The following is a 16075-nucleotide window of genomic DNA, read 5'->3' as shown; positions in this document are numbered from 1 at the left end:
AATTAACATATGATGGCAGTAAAATAAACAGGTGATGACATCATCGAGAGACGTTTGCAATTAACATTCGATGGTAAATAATAAAATAAGCAGACGATGACATCACAGAAAGCAGTTAACAATTCACAAGCAGAAGCGAACATGATTTCTCCATAGGTTCGTCAAATCAGGTCAAAGAGGTTAATGTCAAACAGAATCTCGGGGCTCTTGGCAAACTTGTCTCGGAGGTAGAGGAGGATATGAATAAGTGTGTGATTGAAAAGGGCAGTGGGGAACCACAGTCTCAGCCACACTAGGCACACTAAAAGTTGTCCCTGGTTGTGCCAAGCACTATACTAAACACTGATAAAGATATAATATATCAAGTGCAGTCCATCTTCCTCATGGAATTCCCAATTGAAAGGGGAGGGAGAACAGATATCATTTTTATTGATGAGGAAGCTGAGGCTAAGATAATTTAAGTGGCTTGCCTCAGGTCACACAGCAGTTGAGTGGAAGAGCCAGGAATCAAATTACACACACACACACACACACACACACACACACACACACACACACACACAGACACACGTATACATTATCATTAGTCCTTTCTTCTCGGAAAGTACAATCAACATTGTTCTCTGATTAGTCCAAAAGACATTCCCTACATTCTGGTGGGTCCATATGGAAACAGATTTTGAGCATGTCTAAAACCACCTGCATAATGAATGAAAGCCCACTCACTCACCAGTGAGGTGACCCGGTGGCTACTGGTTTGCCTTTGTCTCTCAGCAACAAGGAGCCTGAAATTTTGCTCTAGCCAAAACATCCTCCAGATTTCTGTTTTCATTTTGTGTATTTGTGCTTACTTAATCACTTCTGATATGTCTATCTTCAGTCCTTTTTCCCATTATAGTCTTAGGTTATGAGTCCCAGAGACCAGAGATTCTATTTCCCACCTTTCTATACTCTCCCAGAACTTACTACAATGTTCTGCATACATTAAGCACTTAATAAATACTACTTCTACTACTAATAGTACTTGGTTGATGTTGGTAGAATCAAATGCTCAAAAGCACAAGTTCAAATTAATATTGCAGCTGATTCAAATTTGTTCGATGGGCATGGGATGAATATAGAATGTAAAGAGGCTACAGGATGACACTGGGGTGGAAACATAATGATGATAATAATAATGATGGCATTTGTTAAGCGCTGACTACGTGCCAAGCACTGTTCTAAGCGCTGGGAGGGTATACAAGGTAATCAGGTTGTCCCACATGGGTCTTACAGACTTAATCCCCATTTTACAGATGAGGTAACTGAAGGCCAGAGTAGTTAAGTGACTTGCCCAAAGTCACACAGCTGACATGTGGCGGAGCCTGGGTTAGAACCCACAACCTCTGACTCCCAAGCCCGTGCTATTTCCACTGAGCCACGTGAGCCTAGGTTAAAGCATCCTAGGATGGGTGGAGGTGTGCAGAAACAAGTGGGGCCAGTGGTGGTAAAGGACTTGCCAATGGGATGACTGGAATGGCAGCCCAAGTCCCCTCCCGAGGGGCCTCAGTGGGAGGGGAAATGTCTCCACTTAATCACTTATCTGTGGCCCCTTGTCTGCAGTCAGTGTGGGAACAGCTGCAGGAGGAGAAAGTTACTGTCACAGAGTGTAGGCAGTGCAGTTGTGGGGATTCATGTCACTGTGACAGGCACTGTACTCTTCCAAGCCCTTAGTACAGTGCTCTGCACACAGAAGGGATCAGTAAATAGTACTAATTGACTGCTTGAGAAGTCATTCCCTACCACACTTCCCCTGGCTTTTCACCTTCTACCTTATCTTGCTGAATTCCTACTACAACGTAGTCTGCACAATTTATTCCTCAAGGCAAACTTACTCTGTCTTTTGTTTCATTAATAATAATAATAATAATAATAATTGCGGTGTTTATTAAGCCCTTACTGTGTGCAAAACACTGTTTTAAGCATTGGGGTAGATACAAGGTAATCTGTTTGTCCCACGTGGGGCTCACAGTCTTAATCCCAATTTTACAGATGAGGTAACTGAGATACAGAGAAATTAAGTGGCTTGCCCAAGGTCACACAGCAGACACGTGGCGGAGCCAAGGTTAGAACCCACGTCCTCTGACTCTCAAGCCCATGCAATTTCCACTAAGCCATGCTGTGTCTACATCCTTCTTCTGGCCCGGAATGCCCTCCCGCTTTATATCCAACGGAGAAGGTCTCTCCACATCTTCAAAGCTCTACTCTAACTACAATTCCTCCAAGAGGCTTTCCCTAAAGAAGACTTCTTTATCCAATTTAGGCACAAAGAACTGAAATGAATAGCCCAAGAAAATAATAATAATAATAGCATTTGTTAAGCGCTTACTATGTGCAAAGCACTGTACTGAGCGCTGGGGAGATTACAAGGAGATCAGGTTGTCCCACGGGGGGCTCACAGTCTTAATCCCCATTTTACAGCTGAGGGAACTGAGGTCCAGAGAAGAGAAGTGACTTGCCCAAAGTCACACATCTGACAATTGGCAGAGCCGGGATTCAAACCCCTGACCCCTGACTCCAAAGCCCGGGCTCTTTCCACTGAGACACGCTGCTCAGTGGATGAAGCCAATGGGTTACTGACAAAAAAATCAAGGTGGACATATCACCGTACTCTGCTTGGTTACACCGGAACTTCTCCCTGTGAGATGAACAAATGTGATGGGGTCACCTGGTCCCCAGGGGGCAGTCACATGGCACAGGGCCACTACCCGGCCCATGGGACCCGAACCTGAATGGCGCCAGCCTCAGGGGACCCAGGCCAAAATAGGACATAATGAGGCTCCTCAGCCCAACAAACTGGCTCATCCCCTGGGGGGTGCCCTGCATGTAATAGCAGGGAGGTTTTCCAGAGAAGCTCAGCCTCACTGAGAGCCCACTGAGCTCCAAACGGGAAGGAAGAGGAGTCAGGACAGACCTTTCTGTGGCCCACGTCCATGAGCTGAGGGGACAAAGACAACTGGAGGACAACAGAGACCAGCACCTTCTTGTCCCAATCTGAACAGTGAGTCTGGCCCGGTGAGTACCAGGGATAAGAAGGGCTTCATAGGGGGACCAGCAGTGACAGAGAAAGCTCCCTTGTCTCCTCTCACCTTCGCTTGTAAAACAGATTGTCTCCACTGGCATCTCCAATGCTTTCCATCCAGCAGATCTCCTGGGTGGCTCGTGGGGATGGAAGTGGTTGACTCTATGAGAAACATTCTTAGAATATCTTTTTCCATAGTCCACTGTCAAAGCTGGTTATATCTGCCACTCATTGCAATTATTAAGAGCTCCCCTACTGAGAGCTCGCCTCCTCCAGGAGGCCTTCCCAGACTGAGCCCCCTACTTCCTCTCCCTCTCCTCCCCCTAGCAATCCTCCCCGCCTTACCTCCTTCCCCTCCCCACAGCACCTGTATTTATGTATATATGTTTGTACATATTTATTACTCTATTTATTTTTTAATTTTACTTGTACATATTTATTGTATTTATTTTGTTTTGTTCATATGTTCTGTTTTGTTGTCTGTCTCCCCCTTCTAGACTGTGAGCCTGCTGTTGGGTAGGGACCGTCTCTATATGTTGCCAACTTATACTTCCCAAGCGCTTAGTACAGTGCTCTGCACACAGTAAGTGCTCAATAAATACGATTGAATGAATGAAGTGCTTTGTGTGTGCAGAGCACTGTCCTAAATGCTGGGGAAGAGAAGGATAAAAGGATTATTTCTGCTAACACCATTGCATTCTCCAAACATTACAGTGTTCTGTGTAGAGCAAGCACTCAAACAGTACAGACCCACAACCTTGGTGTCATCCTCGACTCCGCTCTCTCGTTCACCCCTCACATCCAAGCCGTCACCAAAACCTGGCGGTCTCAGCCCCGCAACACTGCCAAGATCCGCCCTGTCCTCTCCATCCAAATCGCTACCCTGCTCGTTCAAGCTCTCATCCTATCCCGTCTGGACTACTGTATCAGCCTCCTCTCTGATCTCCCATCCTCTTGTCTCTTCCCACTTCAATCCATACTTCACTCTGCTGCCCGGATTATCTTTGTCCAGAAACGCTCTGGACATGTTACTCCCCTCCTCAAAAATCCCCAGTGGCTACCAATCAACCTACGCATCAGGCAAAAACTCCTCACCCTCGGCTTCAAGGCTCTCCATCACCTCGCCCCCTCCTACCTCACCTCCCTTCTCTCCTTCTACAGCCCAGCCCGCACCCTCCTCTCCTCTGTCGCTAATCTCCTCACCGTGCCTCGTTCTCGCCTGCCCCGCGATCGACCCCCGCCCCACGTCATCCCCCTGGCCTGAAAAAATGCCCTCCCTCCACGCATCCGCCAAGCTAGCTCTCTTCCTCCCTTCAAGGCTCTACTGAGAGCTCACCTCCTCCAGGAGGCCTTCCCAGACTAAGCCCCCTCCTTGCTCTCCCCCTCCTCCCCCTCTCCATCCCCCCCGCCATACCTCCTTCCCTTCCCCACAGCACCTGTATATATGTATATATGTTTGTACATATTTATTACTCTATTTATTTATTTTACTTGTACATATCTATTCTATTTATGTTATTTTGTTAATATGTTTGGTTTTGTTCTCTGTCTCCCCCTTCTAGACTGTAAGCCCACTGTTGGGTAGGGACCGTCTCTATATGTTGCCAACTTGTACTTCCCAAGCGCTTAGTACAGTGCTCTGCACACAGTAAGCGCTCAGTAAATATGATTGATTGATTGATTGATTACTATGGAGTAATTGATTCATTAATTGGATACAATCCCTGCACTTCATGGGGGCTTGCAATCTAAAAATAAATAGGAGAGGGGAAGACAACAGGCACTCATCAGTCTTTCCTTAATCCCACCCAGATAGGGCAGCCTCTCTTGGTTGTGATTAGGGGAAAGGACTCTGTGGGTTTAGTGCTGCTTTCTCTTTTCAGTCCCCGCAACGGATGGGCCATCCTGGACTATTCTCTATATTAGTTCTGTCTGTGATAGGTTTTCCTGCCTCTGGCGTTTGAACCAGGGACAAAGATCTGAAGGAAGGGCATTTCACCTCTAGATGGATGCTTTCTTCAGTATCTATTGTATCCAGAGAAGGGTGAGAGTGGGAAGTGAGAGCCATAGCTCCTTGGAAATAGTTCTAAGAACTCGAAGGAATGGCACTAGGGGAGAAAGAAGTAGAAATAAAATGTTTTTAAGACTCACTACCTCCCACCCCTGGTCCCAGTCCACAGACAGATGTGCCCTGGACAGGCTGGGTGGGCAGTGAAACAGAGGAAGAAGAGGAGGAGTAGAAGGAATGGCAGTAGGGCAGTGGGTGAACCACTCACCACCATGGCAGTGTCCCTCCTTGCACTGCCCCTCCTGACACAGAGACAGGGACGTGGGCTTTTGTCTGGTTTCCACCTGATCTGCCCCCCTAACCAGTATGAATGAGGCATCAGGCACCTGGGAAATATTCAATCAATCAATCATATTTATTGAGTGCTTACTATGTCCTAAGCATTTGGGGGACTACAATACAACAGAATTAGCAGACATGTCCCCTGCCCAGAATGAGCTTACCATGTAGGGGAGGAGACAGACATTATGGAGCAGGCTGGGAAACCTGACAGCTCTGGTCATAGTTGGGGGTAGTTCAAGGTTCCCAAAATTACGTATATGATAGCATGGAGGAGCAGTGTGACCTAGTGGAAAGATCGTGGACCTGGGAGTCAGAGAACCTGGGTTCTGATCCAGCTTTGCCACTTACTGCTATGTGACCTCAGGGAAATCACTTAACTTCGCTATGCTTTACTTCTCTCATCTATAAAATGGGGATTTGATGTCTGTTCTCCCTTCTTCTTTACCTGTGAGCACCATATGGGGCAGGAACTGTATCCTATTGGTGATCCTCTAGCTGCTCCAGCACTTGCTACAGTGCTTGACACATAGTTGTAAACAAATGCCACAATTAGCTGGGTCCAACATCACACAAAGGATACAACACTTGTTTCTGTATTCAGTATTCAAAGGCATTGTAACCCAAGAGGAGGATTAACGGCTATCTTTACTTGATGATTTTATAAACCAGAGAGTAAATCTGGTGTTAAAGTTTTTGGTGTCTTCCTCCCTTGAGGCTGAGGGCTAGGAGGGATGGAATCTAAAGGTCACATTGACCATCACTGTCATTTGAAGTTTGGAAAAAGTCTTACTCCTGTGCCCTTTAGGTAATTTTGGAAATCCCTGAAAAATGGTAAACATTGCAGAATGACTAGTTTTCCCCTTATGGGATTCTCTATTATACTGTACTCTCCTAAATACACAGTAAGTGCTCAATGAATACGATTGATTGATTCTCCTCTCTCAGTGCTCCAGGAGACGGCGGAGGCCTTGGGAGACGAGATCCTTCCTTGGGAAACAGGGAGGTTCTATGTACAAATTGCTTTGGAGAGTGCAATAGAATTAGTAGATGTGATTCCTGACCCCAGGGGTTTACAATCCAGTGGGGGAATGCAACCCAATACAAATAGGAGGACATAATAGAGTGTAAATGAACACACATAAGGACACTAGAAGCGTGGAAGTGATGAGGTTGAACCACAGAACCTCTCAGACCATAGCATGCCCATACCGATCCCCCCACTAAACCAGGGTGAGGGTCTTAGGATGAATTCAGAGGCATCTCTCACTCTCTACATTTGCAGTTGGAAGACATCAGAAAATTTAATTGATCGATAGACTGAAAGGCTTATTGTCAGAGGTTATTACCAAGATGAAGATAAAACTGCCTACAGTTGACCCAAATCGTCTGTCATTATGGGAACAAGCTGGATGGTGGGATGCAGATGCTGTTGTTTCCATGGAAATCTCTCAGGCCAGCTCCATTGCTGCACATACAGGACTTTGTCTCTGTGGGTCTCAAGGGACCACAGGACCAGAAGTTTCTCAGATTTTGTCTCTGTGAGTCTCAAGGGACGATAGGACAAGAAGATTCTCACATCACCAAAGCCATTAGATCCTTTCACAGTCTCCAAGTCTGTCCTCCAGGGAACCTCCATGGTACAGCGGCTGCTTTATCTAAAGGGACAGGGGACTGTCTGGAGAGCAACTAAACATATGTAGCAGAGCTTAGAGAGGTTGAGGACAACACACCATGCCTTCATGGCCATCTGCACCCAGGAGTCCGGGAAGAGCGGGGATCATTCCATCCGAGCAGAAGTCAGCGCTTCCCAGCCCTGCACTGCCTCGGTGAGTGTGACCAGGAGAAGGACAGGCAGGGAGGGACGAGCAGGTCAGTGAGTGAGATGGAGCCAGTCGAAGGAGACCCTCGCACCTGGGGCCCAGGTTGGATTTCAGGTTGGGTCTGAGTCCCCCAGTAGGGCATGTGGGCTTGTGGGAGGACAGGCATTATCCAGTGCAGTGCCTCCCATCTCTCACAAGGCTCCCCTACATTTACTGTCCAACTGCGGCTACCCCACTAGCTGCCATCCGGGCTATGGCACCATAGCACAGCACTGGCACTTCATCTTTCAATAGTGCTGCATGTAGCAAACCTTCACACTGTGCTGCACCCTTATCCATCCACTCACTCGATGCATTCAGCCCACCCCCCAAGTAATCGATGCATCCTGCATGTCAAAAGTATTGGCATATAATATTCAATGTACTGCACTTTTCCCACCTAACCAGTGGCTTCTTTGTCTGACCCAGGGGGGACATAACAAGCAGAGATAAGACAGTTCAGTAATGCTGCTCACACAACAAAGGCTATCATCAATTCCTCCACCCAGAACATTACCTAAAATCTTGGGAGAATACAATGGGGTAAAAGATGAATTCCTTGCCCTAAAGGACTTTCCAATCTGCAGGGCTACATGGACAATCAATCAATCAACGAATTAATCATATATATTGCACACTTACTGTGTGTACAAGACTAAGTACTTGGGAACATACAATACAAAAGTGTTGGAAGGCACATCCCCTGCCCACGAGGAGCTTACAGTGTTCAGAGGGAGACAGACATTAAAATAAGTTATGGAAATGTACGTAAGTGCTGTGGGGCTGAAGGTGGTGTGAATAAAGGGTACATGTCCAAGTGCAAGGGTGATGCAGAAGGGAGAGGGAATAGAGGAAATAAGAGTTTAGCCAGGAAAGGCCTTTTGGAGGAGAAAATTGGACACAAAATAATTTACAGCCTGGAGGAGAAGAAGAATGGAAAGAGGGATATGTAGATTAGTAAGGGATTAGATGGTAACATGAAGTGTTGTGGGAAGTTGCAAATGTGTAAGTGTATAGGTTGGGTTGATGTGGCCTAGGGTGAAGAAGCATTCATTCTGAAAGTTCTCTTGGAGAAAGTGGGCTTTCAAGAGGTTTTCTGGGTTTTTTGTTGTTGTTTTTTTTGCAAATGTGGGGAGCTGTGTTCTGGGAAACTTAAGGGAATAGGTATTCCAGGCAGAAAGACCATCGAAGCCAGGGGCTGGAGGAAGGAGAGTTGAGAACAGGGCACTGGGAGAAGGTTATCTGGGGCATAGTAGTAAAGAGAACAGATACAAGAAAAGAGAGCTCTTGGATTGTCTTGAAGCCAGTGATGAGCCTTTATTTTCCTTCTTGCAGGGGAGAGCTGCCATCGGATTCCCTTTGCTTAATGCTTTAAGTGTGTGTGTGTGTGTGTGTGTGTGTGTGTGTGTGTGTGAGAGAGAGAGAGAGAGAGAGAGAGAGAGAGAGAGAGAGAGAGAGGTAGTGTGTGAGGTGGGGCTAGGGAGGACAGCCTAGCCATGAACAAACATACAAACGAACCAGAGTCCCTGGACGGTCTGTTGCCACTCTGCCGATGGGGAAGGAGTGGTAGGAGTCGTGAGAGTCCAGCTGGGGAGACGGGGAGAGAACCAGGAGAATCGCAGATGTATTGCATTAGGGGTCAAAGTGACAGAAATAGTAGTAGTTATACTCACAGAGTGCCTATTATGTGTGACACACTGTATTAAACGCTTGGGAAAGCTTAATGGAGGCCTCAGGCACATTCATTGTCTGCAAGCAGCATACATTATAGGGGGGAAGGTCTGAGCAGAAAAATAAAATACAAGGCAGAGTCAGCATCAAAGTGGGCAAACATAGTTGGGAAGGTAAAACTTATTGAGCAGGACAGCGTCCCCTCCAGGCTATTCTCACAGCACCAAGGACTGCCTGTTCTGAGGGTTGGTCCAAAGACCATCACTCACTACCCAGAAAATGTCTCCAGATTCTGCATCTGACATCAGATAACCTGACCAAAACTAAGATACCTTCCCCAACCCAAGTGCCTCTCACTGCCCTCAGCTTCTGCTACCCCTCATCCATGCTCTGTGCTCCCTTGAAGCCCACCTGCCAAATAGTACCATGCACCAAACGCCTAGTGCAGTGCACCCCATCAAGTGAGTGCTCAATAAATTCTTCTACTACTACCACGGCCTGCTATGCTCTACATTTAACCCTTCCCTGCTCTGGGATAACAAATATGCTGCCCCCTAAGCCAGGATTGTCTTTCTCCTGTTTCTTGCCAAAGAAGACTTTCTCATCTTCCAAATTTCTGGCCCCAAATTCATGTCTTCCGGGAGTCTTCTGCCAGCCAGGATATGACACACTGAGACAGTTAGGATACAGGGACACTGCACATGACAGAGTGCTTATTTTTTTCTCCCTTGCAGGCCATTTTCCTCACCACTTGCATAACCAGACCATATCTTAAACTCAACATTTCTAAAACAGAACTCATCTTTTCCCCTAAACCTATGCTTCCTTCTAGCATTCCCATCTCAGTTGTCAAACTTGACACTCAACCCATCCCTTACGCCCACAGATATTGTGTCATCCTCAACTCTTTGCTAATATTCAACTCTCACATTCATTCTATTGCCAAATCCTACTTGTTTTTCCAAAATGACATCTTAATCCAAATCTTCCCCTGAATCCAAAGTGCTATTACCCTGGTACAAGCTCTGGTCAGTCTCTTCCCCTCCAAACTATACTAGATAATCAGGCCACAACTCTCCTCTCCCCAAAATGCTCCACTGCATTCCCGTTTTTTGCAGATCAAGCAGAAATTCATCACTGTTGTCTTCAAAGCTCTCCATCATCTAGACCCACCTTACCTATCTTTTCTCCTCTCCGACTATTCCTCAGCCCATTCTCTTCATTCCTTCTGACCCGATCTCCTCTCTCGGCCTTGCTCTCAATTCTGTCCCTACAACCCGTTTCTCTTTACCCACAGTAGACACACTACAGCCTCTCCACATTTCAAGCCCTCCTAAAATCTCACCTCCTTCCACGAACTTTCCCTGACGAACGTCCCAACACCTGAGCCTTCAGCCAACTCTAGCATTTAAACACTCATTTCTACTTTCCTCAATTATTTATTTTCACTACAATAATTGAAAATATTTGTCTCTACATTATATTGTAAACACCTTGTGCTAAGGGAATGTGTTACTTCTCTATTCTGAACACCCCAAGTGCCTAGTACAGTGCACTATACAATGTTAGTGCTTAATAAATTATTATGATTTCTAGTACTACAACTACTACATTCTCCATCCTTTGTAGTTTGTTTTTCATCACTTAGAGCTTATGCTCCTTTAAAATTCTCTCCTGATTATGTGGAAGCACTTTACTGTTTTGAAGGTCATTTGGAATTAAATATCTATCTTGGAACATGCTAGAAGCGATTCTTCACATAGAATCACCAACAAATATTCTGTTGATTTTTTTCACCCATCCCGTAAATAACTTTAAATTTGGTCCTTCCCTTTTCCTTTTCAGGGAGCTACTCTCACTTCACTGAAATGGCCAATGTCTCCTTGGTTACCAGCTTCCTCCGGATGGGATTTTCCAATATCAGGAAGCCTCAGGTCATTCATCTGATTTCACTGAAACGACCAACATCGCCTTAGTTACCAAGTTCCTACTAATGGGATTTTCTGATATCAGGAAGCTGCAGGTAGTTCATGCTGCACTGTTCCTCCTGGTCTGCCTGGCAGCCCTGACAGGGAATCTCCTCCTCATCACCGTGACCATCCTCGACCGGCACTTCCACACCCCCATGTACTTATTCCTCAAGAATAAAATAAAATAAATGTCCTTCATAGATATGTTACATCTCCTCCACCGTCCCTAAATCGATCGCCATGTCCCTGACCAAGAACAGCTCCATATCTTTCTTGTTCTGTGCCACACAGCTCTTACTCGTGGTTTGGTTGGCTGCTTCAGAGTTTTTTGTCCTCACAGCAATGTCATATGATCACTATGCTGCCATCTGCCGCCCCCTGTGCTATGAGGTCATGATGTACAGGGAAGCCTGTGTGAAGATGGTGGCAGCTTCCTGGCTCAGAGGGAATCTGTTTGGTTTCTTGTTTTCGACTTCAGCATTCTCTCTGTCCTTTTGTGGGTCCAATCCTGTCCAGCAGTTCTTCTGTGATGTCCCCTCCCTGCTGAAGATTGCCTGCTCTGAGGTCCACATAGCAATTGGTGTGAGTGTGTCTGCTGGGGTACCTTTATGTGTCATCTGCTTCATTTACATCATCCTCTCCTACATTCACATCTTCTCTGCCATGCTGAGGATGCTATCCACTGAGGGCCGGGCCAAAGCCTTTCCACCTTCTTACCCCACCTTATTGTCATCATCATTTTTTTTCTCTACTGGGGCGTTTGCCTACCTCAAACCACTCTCGGACTTCCCCTAGGTTCAGGATCTTTTGGGGTCTGTGCTCTACACCGTGTTGCCCACCACCACCACCCTGAGCCCTCTCATTTATAGCTTGAAGAATAAAGAGGTGAACTCTGCACTGGGGAGTGCCCTAAAGGGGATATTCCCTTGATTTCCTCTTTCGAGTAAATTGTCCATTTTCTTGTGCTGATAATCCCAATCCCTCATTAGAGGAATTGTCTTCAAATTTTTCAAGATATAGAGCTGTCCTCCAGGCCCTAAGAGAAAACCTTGGCAAGGACAGTTTCCCAATGTGTGCTGTTAAGGCTGAGAAGGTCGCTGTAGTCCTTCATGATGAGGATGTAAGATGTCTCCTTGATATCTATTAGATTTGCTTGGAAGGAATCAAGGCATTAACTGGGATGCTGTGAAAGAAGAGAAAGGGGGTAGATAAGAAGGAGACGGGTAATGGAAAGCCTAAAATCTGAGGCCTAAGTGACACGGTCTCTGCTTTAACAACCCATGGAAGTCTTCCTTGATTAATGTAGAACAGCCCAACTTTTTCAGCTCAATAGTCACCCTTCACACTTAGGTATGTTATTCCAGCTCCCAGCTCTTACTATGTAGAGAGTACCAATTTTATTGAGAAGCAGTGTGGCTTGACGGATAGATCACGGGCTTGGGAGTCTGAAGGACCTGGGTTCTAATCCCCACTCTACCACATATTCATTCATTCATTCAATCGTATTTATTGAGCACTTACTGTGTGCAGAGCACTGTGCTAAGCGCTTGGAAAGTACAATTCATCAACAGAGACAATCCCTCCCCAACAATGGGTTCACAGTCTAGAAGGGGGAGACAGACAACAAAACAAAATAATAACAACAATAGCATCAAAATAGATGAATAGAGTTATAGATATAAACACATCATTAATAAAATAAATAGAATCATAAATATGTACAAATATACACAAGTGCTGTGGGGTGGAGAAGGGTGTAGGGCAGAGGAAGGGAGTAGGGGTGATGGGGAGGGGAGGAGGAGCAGAGCTAAAGAGGCTCAATCTGGGAAGGCAGGCATATCTGCTGTGTAATCTTGGGAAAGTCACTTCACTTCTCTGGGCCTCAATTCCCTAATCTGTAACTGGACACTGTGTCCAACCTGATTAAATTGTATCTACCGCTGCACTTAGAACAGTGAAATGGCACATAGTAGGCTCTTAACAAGTACCATTATTATTGTTATTATCATATTCAGTTAGTGATTTGTGAATCATTGGTATCTATTCTTCCCACTAGGTTGTGAACGTCTTGAGGCCACAACTCCGTGAGACCTTGAGGTATGTTTTGCTTTTGTTGAACTCCCTCAAATGTTTCCTACAGTACCTCATTCAGTAGGTTGTCAATAGATGTCATAACTGTCATTGATTGATCATGTCATTGATTGATTTTGGTTTTTGTGAGATGGCATGCGTGGCCATTGGGCGTTTTTGTGCTGTCCAGCATTTTTCAAAAAGATGTATACTTACCAAATACCAGTAGTGCTGACTCAAGCGAGTTAAAGTGATTTATCTAGCCCCACAAAATGTGAATTGATTCAAGCCTCTTTGTTGTTTCATTCCACAGTCACCAAGAGCTCTCATTTTACAGGAAAACCCATATTTTCTCCATTTTTCTTAATGTCTTAGTTTTCATTCATTCATTCATTCAATTGTTCAATCATTTTGGGGGGCACTAACTATGTGCAAAGCACTGTACTAAACGCTTGAGAGAGTACATGCTAACAACAAACTGACACAGTCCTGCCCATAATGAGCTCATTGTCTAGTGTCTAAATTAATAGATAAATAAATAAATAAATAAATTATAGATATATGCCTCTGTGTTGTGAGTATGGGATGAAGGATGAATGAAGGAGCAAGAAAGAGCAGCAAAGAAGGGAGTAGGAGAATAGGAGAGGAGGGTTTAGTCAGAGAAATCTTGTTGGAGGAGTGGTGCCTTCAATAAGATTTCGAGGTGGGGGAGAGCAATTATCTGTCTGCTGTGAGGAGGGAGGGCATTCCAGGCCAGAGATAGGATGTGGGCACGAGGTCAGCGACAAGATATTTCATTTAGCCTCTCTGTCCCTCCCTTTGCTCAACTGCAAAATGAGTATTCAATATCTCTTCTCCCTCCTACTTAGACTGCGAGCCCTCTGTGGGTCAGGGACTATGTCCAACCTGATTAACTTGTATCCAGCCCAAATTTAGAACAGCCCTTGATGCGTAGTAAAGAAGAGAGGAAATGTGTTTCAATAAAATACAAAGAAATGGGACCAAAAGTGCAGGTGTGGGGGGGGGGGGGGTGGATTTAAAGAGGAGGTGGGAGATGCTGAGAGATTGCTGGGAAGAATGGGACAGGGGAAGCATAATGATAATAATGATTAATAATAATAATTATGGTGTTTGGTAAGCGCTTACTATGTGCCAAGCACTGTTCTAAGTGCTGGAGTAAATACAGGGTAATCATATTGTCTCACGTGGGGCTCACAATCTTATCCCCATTTTGCAGATGAGGTAACAGAGGTACAGAAAAGTTAAGTGGCTTGCCCAAGGTCACACAACAAACAGGTAGCAGAGCCAGGATTAGAACCCACATCCTCTGACTCCCAGACACGTCCTCTTTCCACTAAGCCATGCTGCTTCTCAAGCATGGCAGAAAGAGTCTGGCCTGGAAAGGAACAGGAGAGATTTTAAGCAGATCATGTCTGATTATTTCAATCTTACCACTGAAATAGTTAAGATCATCCTTCTCCCCTACTACCATTCCAATTTCCAATTTTTACAATTGTCCAGTTAACCCAAAAATGATGTTGGCATGCATATTATTTTATTTTTCATTGTTATCAACTTTATCATGTTGATGTTAACAGTTTACATGCCAGATTATGTGCCAAGTGTTGGAGAAGAAACGAAATAAAAAATTAAACGTATTCCCTGTCCCACAGGAGCTCAAATGTAAGAAGAAGAGAGAACCAGGGATGGTAAAAAATTGACACCACATTGCACAGCCAGTCAATGGCAGAGCTGGGATTAGAGCACAGGTCTCATGACTCCCATTCACATGTTCATTCCATTAGGCATTGAGGCCTCCAAAAACTGGTTTGTCAGTTACACATTAGGTTTAACAGCCAATCTGGCAGACGTTGACAAATCTTCAGTGTCCAAACATTTTCTTTAGCCCACTAAGAAAGCAATATTCATGGGAATGACCAGAGGCAGTCGCTTTGTTGAAAGGTCAAGTTGGGATTATTCACACAAGGAAACAGACATTCTGTCCCAGAATGGATGCTGGGGGAATGTCCCCTTTAGGATCCTGCCCAGGGCAGCCTTCAGGTCCCTGTTCCTCAGGCTGTAGATAAGGGGATTCACAGTGGGGGGCAGCACAGTGTAGGACATGGAAACCAGCAGATCCAGAGCAGAGGGCATGCATGAAGGTGGTTTGACATAGGCAAATGCTCCGGTAATTAGAAAAATGATGATGACAGTGAGATAGGGCAGGCAGGTGGAGAAGGCTTTGGCCCGGCCCTCGGAGGATTGCATCCTCAGCACGGCTGAGAAGATGTGGACATAGGAGAAGATGATGTAAAAAAAAACAGATGGCATCTAAGACTACTGCAAGGGCCACACTCACATCTTTGGCAATGTGGTCCTCAGAGCAGGAGATCTTCAGCATAGGGGGGACGTCACAGAAGAACTTCTGGACAATATTGGACCCACAAAAGTTCAGGGAGAAAGTAGAAGCTGAAAGCAAGACTCCAAACAGAACCCCATTGAGCCATGATGCTGCTACTAAGCACACACAGGCTGTTTTTTTCATGATGTGCTCATAACGCAACGGGGAGCAGATGGCAGCATAGCGGTCATAAGACATTGCAGTGAGGACAAAAAACTCTGAAGCAGCAAACAACACCACTAGGAAGAGCTTCAAAACACAACCCAGAAAGGAGATGGAGCTGTCACTGGTCAAGGAGTTGACAATGGATTTGGGTACCGTTGTAGAAATGTAGCAGAGGTCTATGAAGGACAAGTTCTTGAGAAAGAAGTACATGGGAGTGTGGAGATGCTGGTCGAGAGTGGTGACAGCAACAATGAGGAGATTCCCCAGAAGGGCCACTAGGTAGACAAAGAAGAACAGCGTGCCATAGACCAGCTGCAGCTCCCGGATGTCAGAGAATCCCAGGAGGAGGAATTCAGCCACCGTGGAGCTGTTGGTCATTTCTGGGAGATGATGTTGTCTCCCTGGAAGGGAAGAGGGGAACTTAAATTTAGACACATTGGCATTCCCTCAAGACTGTAAATTCCCTTTGGGCAGGTAACACTTCTAAAAATTACATCATGTTGTACTCAAGCACTTAGCACAGTGCTC

The sequence above is a fragment of the Tachyglossus aculeatus genome, unplaced genomic scaffold (genome assembly GCF_015852505.1).
Source record: "Tachyglossus aculeatus isolate mTacAcu1 unplaced genomic scaffold, mTacAcu1.pri scaffold_92_arrow_ctg1, whole genome shotgun sequence".
NCBI lineage: Eukaryota > Metazoa > Chordata > Mammalia > Monotremata > Tachyglossidae > Tachyglossus > Tachyglossus aculeatus.
This window is presented reverse-complemented; position numbering follows the sequence as displayed.